The 6,184-nt window shown below is 40.4% G+C and overlaps 1 non-coding gene across 1 annotated transcript; it reads right to left on the bottom strand.

The window, feature by feature from the left end:
- Positions 1–5,575: 5,575 nt before the first annotated feature.
- Positions 5,576–5,647, bottom strand: TRNAS-GGA. Its single transcript has one exon. It is a non-coding gene; the product is annotated as a tRNA-Ser (tRNA).
- Positions 5,648–6,184: the final 537 nt, after the last annotated feature.

Here is a 6,184-nt window from a genome sequence, read left to right as displayed (position 1 = left end):
ATATGTGTCTTGGGGTGTTTCACCTTATGTTTATTCTGTTTGGGACTCTCTGGGTTTATTGGACTTGGGGAACTATTTTCCCCCCTATTTTAGGGAAGTTTTCAACTACTATCTCAAGTATTTGCTCATGTCCTTTCTTTTTGTCTTCTTCTGGGACTCCTATGATTCAAACATTGGGGCATTTAACAGTTTCTGAGAGGTCTTTGAGGTTGTGTTAAGTTTTTTTTTTTCTTTTTCCCTCTCTGCTTCATTTATTTCCACCATTCTATCTTCCACCTCACTTATCCCATCTTCTGCCTTAGTTATTATATTGTTGTTTTCCTCTAGAGTGCCTTTGATCTCAATTATAGCATTATTCACTATTGATTGACTTTTCTTTATTTCGACTAGGTCCTTGTTAAACATTTATTGCATCTTTTCAATCCTTGTCTCTAGTCTATTTATCTTAACTCACTTTTGCTTTCAAGGGTTTGGATCATCTTTATTATCATTATTCTTTTTCAAGTAGACCCCCTATCTCCTCCTCTTTTGTTTGGTTTGGTTGGCATTTATCATGTTCCTTTACCTCCTGAATATTTCTCTGCCTTTTCATTTTGTTTAGATTGCTGTGTTTGGAGTGACCTTTCTGTAGGCTGGAAGTTTGTGATTCCTTTTTTTTTGTGGAGCCTGCTCCCTGTGGTGGGGCTGGACTAGTTGCTTGTCAAGAGTTCCTGGTTAAGGGATCTTGCATCTGTGTTCTTGTGAGTAGGGCTTGATCTCTCCGCTCTGAAGTGCAATGAAGTGTCCTATAGTGAGTTTTGGGGTGTCTATGGGTTTGGCATGGCTTTGGGCAGACTGTCTTTTAATGCTCACAGCTGTGTTCCTGCTTTGCTGGAGAATTATCATGGTATGTCTTGCTCAGGAACTTTTTGGTTCTTGAGTGGAGATTGTTTTCAGTGTAGGTATGGAGGCTTTTGGATGAGCTTAGTCAATTAATGTTCCCTGAAATCAGGAATTCTCTAATGTTATCAAGTTTTGGAGTTAAGTCTCCTGCCTCTGGCTTTCAGTCTTATACTTACAGTAGCCTCAAGATTTCTCCATCCATACAGCATCTAGGTTAATGGTGAAACAGTTCTGCACAATGAGGAACACCCAGAGAGATTCATGGAGTTACATAGAGAAGAGAAGAAGGAGGAGCGAGATAGAGGTGATCAGGGGTAGAGGAGGGGGAGTCAAAAGGGAGGAGACTGATATAGCCAGTAATAAGTTCCTTAAGTGTTCTCGACAGCCCAGAACACGCAGTGAGATTCACAAAGTTGAGTAGAGAATAGATGGGGAAAGGGAGTGATAGAGGGGACCTGGGGGAAAAAGGGAGAGTCAAAAGGGGAGAGAGTAATTGAGTCAGTAATCACACCCCTAAGAGAAAATGGATACTGAAATTAGATTCTTAAAGGTACAAAATTGATAACAAATACAAAAAAGCAAAGATTGAAAATCTAGAGTAGAGGTTAGATGCTCAAAAATAAAATACAAAGTCAATCACAAAAGTTATTTTATATATAACATTTGCTTCAAAAATAGGGTCTTTCTTTTTGCAAGGTAATAGTAGGTTATAAAAATGAAAATTAAAGGAGTAATAAAAAAATTTAAAAAATAGAAAGTGAGAATAGTAAAAATATATCTAAGAATTTCTCTGGAGCTGTGTGGGCAGTGTGGAATTAGTTCAGTTTCAGATAGTTCCTTATTCCAGCTTATACTTGTTCTCAATGTCTATAGGGACCCTTCAATGCTTAGCAAGAGAGTTCCAGAAAAACATCTCTTTCTGCTTTATTGACTATGCCAAAACCTTTGACTGTGTGGATCACAATAAACTGTGGAAAATTCTAAGAGAGATGGGAATACCAGACCACCTGACCTGCCTCTTGAGAAACCTATGTGCAGGTCAAGAAGCAACTGTTAGAACTGGACATGGAACAACAGACTGGTTCCAAATAGGAAAAGGAGTATGTCAAAGCTGTATATTGTCACTCTGCTTATTTAACTTCTATGCAGAGTATATCATGAGAAACGCTGGGCTGGAAGAAGCACAAGCTGGAATCAAGATTGCTGGAAGAAATATCAATAACCTCAGATATGCAGAGGACACCACCCTTATGGCAGAAAGTGAAGAGGAACTAAAAAGCCTCTTGGTGAAAGTGAAAGAGGAGAGTGAAAAGTTGGCTTAAAGCTCAACATTCAGAAAATGAAGATCATGGCATCTGGTCCCATCACTTCATGGGAAATAGATGGGGAAACAGTAGAAACAGTGTCAGACTTTATTTTATTGGGCTCCAAAATCACTGCAGATGATTGCAGCCATGAAATTAAAAATCTCTTACTCCTTGGAAGGAAAGTTATGACCAACCTAGACAGCATATTCAAAAGCAAAAACATTACTTTGCCAACAAAGGTCCATCTAGTCAAGGCTATGGTTTTTCCTGTGGTCATGTATGGATGTGAGAGTTGGACTGTGAAGAAAGCTGAGCACTGAAGAATTGATGCTTTTGAACTGTGGTGTTGGAGAAGACTCTTGAGAATCCCTTGGACTGCAAGGAGATCTAGCCTGTTCATTCTAAAGGAGATCAGTTCTGTTTGTACATCGGAAGGCCTGATGTTGAATCTGAAACTTCAATACTTTGGTCACCTGATGCAAAGAATTGACTCATTAGAAAAGACCCTGATGCTGGGAAAGATTGAGGGCGGGAGGAGAAGGAGATGACAGAGCATGAGGTGGTTGGATGACATCACTGACTCGATGGACATGAGTTTGAGTGAACTCTGAGAGTTGGTGATGGACAGGGAGGCCTAGCGTGCTGCAATTCATGGGGTTGCAAAGAATCGGACACGACTGAGCAACTGAACTGAACTGAACTGAATGCTTAGCCAATGTTAATGACAGGGTTTTAATCTTTTGCACCTGTTACTTCCAGAGCAGTTCCCTCTTTGTTTATTTTGGCTTCCTCTTTTGCAAGTCTCTTCAGTGTCTAATTTCTGCCCTGACACAAGGGGGTAAAGGTGGTCACTTATTTAGGCTCACTTGTTCAGCTGTTTTGTGGGGAGGGAGGACAATGCAAACAAGTATCACTGACGTGTGTGGGGAGTGCTCACAGAGTATAGACCACACTGGGTTTTCCCCAGCTCGCGACATGTGCTTTCCTGGTCTACACTTCTCAGGCTCCAGGGTGCTCTGCAGGGGTACCATCCAAAGCAGGTACTGCATTTCATGTATTTCCCCAGATCTAAGCCACTCAAGTTCAGGTTCTTGGATACTCCACAAGGGCATAGACTAGGTTGGGATTGTATTTTGTGCTCTTCCCAGGTCTGAGCAGCTCAGGCGACCAGGTATTTGGCAAGAGCACTGTCCCAAGTGTGCTGTGTGTCTCCTCTGGGGAGCTGATCTCAGGCGGTGACCTTCCTGGCATATGTCAACCATCCAGGATCCCAGGAAGATGTGGTTAGCTACTGGGAGCCTGCTCAAATTTTGATGGAGGATGCCAGTCTCTGGGGCCAATATTTCCCCTTACCTTCTGGCTTTGGCTGTCACATGTCTGCCTCTCTGCCTCTCTATGCAGCTGGCTAGTTTCCTTTGATATTCACTCAGTCCTTTGTTTTGTGAACAGGCCAGGCCTTTCAAGGGAAAGTTCTTTTTTATTTTTTCCTCTCTCTCTGGCAATCCCACGGTTTGGGTTGTTGTCTCACATTAGCTCCTCCAGATTGTCCTCAGGGCATTAGGGCCTGGTCCTTTACCCTAAGAACCGATGATTCAGCCCACTCCTCCTTGTCCAGCCCATGCTCGCTGGTGGCAGACTTAAGCATCTGAGCTACTTCTCTGCTGGCAGTTGCTGTTAGGTGCATATTCTGTTTTTTTTTCTTTTTTTCTTTCTCCCAGTTACCTTCCCCTCTGAGATTCCCAACTCCCCACAGACCCGTCTGTGAGAGGGTTTCTTACTGTTTGGAAACTCTTCCTTCAAGACTCCCTTCCCAGGAGGGATCTCCGTCCCTCACTCTTTTGTCTCTCTTTTTGTGTTTTATATTTTGTCCTACCTCCTTTCAAAGAGAATGGGCTGCCTTTCTGGGTGCCTGGTGTCCTCTGCCAGCATACAGAAGTTGTTTTGTGGAAGTTGCTCAGCATTCAAATGACCTTTTGATGAATTTGTGGGGGAGAAAGTGGTCTCCCAGTCTTATTCCTCTGCCATCTTGGAACTGCCCCCAGACTTCACTTCTCAGAATAGATGGAAGACATATTTCCAATGCTTTCCAACTAAGGACTGATTTAAATTTAATAATCATGAATGCCTTAAGAAATGTACTTAACTTTTGTAGGTAATAATGACCTGTAAAAAGCTGTCAACAGGGAAACAGTATCACTCCATTTGTGTTTAAAGCAAAATAAATGAAAGAATGAATGAATGAAAGTGTATCATCTCATTTGTGATTTGAAGAATCATTTAGAGAAAGAGTAAGACAGAGATAGGAATGTTAAGAAATATAAACAAAATTGCAATGGAAAAATGGAACTATTTAGGGTTATATCAGAGAGGTTGAAATGAATGTTTTTAAGAATCGTATTTTTCCTACTATTAGGAAATGTGATTAAAGATTGATTGAAGAGTGGTCAATTCAGATTTGGCTTGTTAAGAAACCTAAATTTTAAATCCTGTATTTTAGTTTAGGAAACTGAGAAAAAGAGAAGTTAAATCGTTTTGTTTGTTTGTTTGTTTGCTTTTACTGATAACATCTAACAAACAAAGCAAAAACTGGACTCAGGAAATCTGGCTTCAGCTTCTTAGATTGTAAATACTGTATTTTAGTGAATTTCAAGCAGTGACATAATTTAATCCCCAAGGAATAAATAATTCTGTTTCAGTTATGCTAACATGAGAAAACTGAATGATCTAGGCGAAGATAATCTGTTAGCACTTAAAAAAAACACTTAAGAACAGCTAAGATTTCAAATTTGATGTCAAATACATGAATATAAACGTTACATGTATATGTATGTGACAGAGAGAAAGAATGGCTAAACATACAAAGAAAAAGCAATTGTCATGAAATAGGTAGAGAATAAAGATCAAATGAAAGAGAATGATCAAAATTAAAATGAAAATTAGAAGAATAAAAAAGAACAAAAGCCATTGCACAAGTTGACAGGACAGAAATTCAATAAAGATGGTATCAAACTTGTTGAACATGTATACTATCATGTAAGAAACGAATCGCCAGTCTATGTCCAATGCAGGATACAGGATGCTTGGGGCTGGTGCACGAGCATGACCCAGAGAGATGTTATGGGGAGGGAGGTGGGAGGGCTGTTCATGTTTGGGAATGCATGTACACCCATGGTGGATTCATGTCAATGTATGGCAAAACCAATACAATATTATAAAGTAAAATAAAGTAAAAATTAAAATTAAAAAAAGAAGAAATGAAGTGAAGTAGCTGAGTCGTGTTCGACTCTTTGTGACCCCATGAACTGTCGCCTACCAGGCTCTTCCCTCAATGGGATTCTCCAGGCAAGAGTACTGGAGTGGGTTGCCATTTCCTCTTCCAGGGGATCTTCCCAACCCAGGGATCGAACCCGGGTCTCCCGCATTCCAGGCAGACGCTTTAACCTCTGAGCCACCAGGGAGGCTGGTTTTCAAAAAAAGTGAAAGTGAAAAGTGAAGTCGCTCAGTTGTGTCCAACTCTTTGTGACCCGTGGACTGTAGCCCACCAAGCTACTCCATCCATGGGATTCTCCAGGCAAGAATACTAGAGTGGGTTTCCATTTCCTTCTCCAGGAAAGAGAACATTAAATCTGGAAATAAAAAAGGACTTTGATAACATCAGTGAATAGAGATTCAGCAAATTCAAGGATATATGCAGTAGGCAGGATTCTAATATGCTCCCCAACTTAACGACTCTTATTATCAGGTTATATTATACAATAGAGATAATTTTTAAAAAATAGAGATTATCTGAGTGGCCCTAACCTAATCCTCTGAGCCCTTTCAAAAGAAGATTGTTTTTGCCAATTGGTTGCAGAAGGAAAGTCAAAATGTTTCAAAACACAAAAAGGATTTAGTTATCTGTTATGTTGTTATTGGTTTTGAAGATGGAGGGTATGCTAGTCACTTCTAAGAAACGAGATTAGCCCCTGGTTTACAGAGACTTCAGTCCTGTAGCC

The sequence above is a fragment of the Oryx dammah genome, unplaced genomic scaffold (assembly GCF_014754425.2).
Source record: "Oryx dammah isolate SB20612 unplaced genomic scaffold, SCBI_Odam_1.1 HiC_scaffold_3, whole genome shotgun sequence".
Classification (NCBI taxonomy): Eukaryota; Metazoa; Chordata; class Mammalia; order Artiodactyla; family Bovidae; genus Oryx; species Oryx dammah.
The sequence above is the reverse complement of the archived record's forward strand: the minus strand, read 5'-3'. Positions and strand labels throughout refer to the sequence as shown.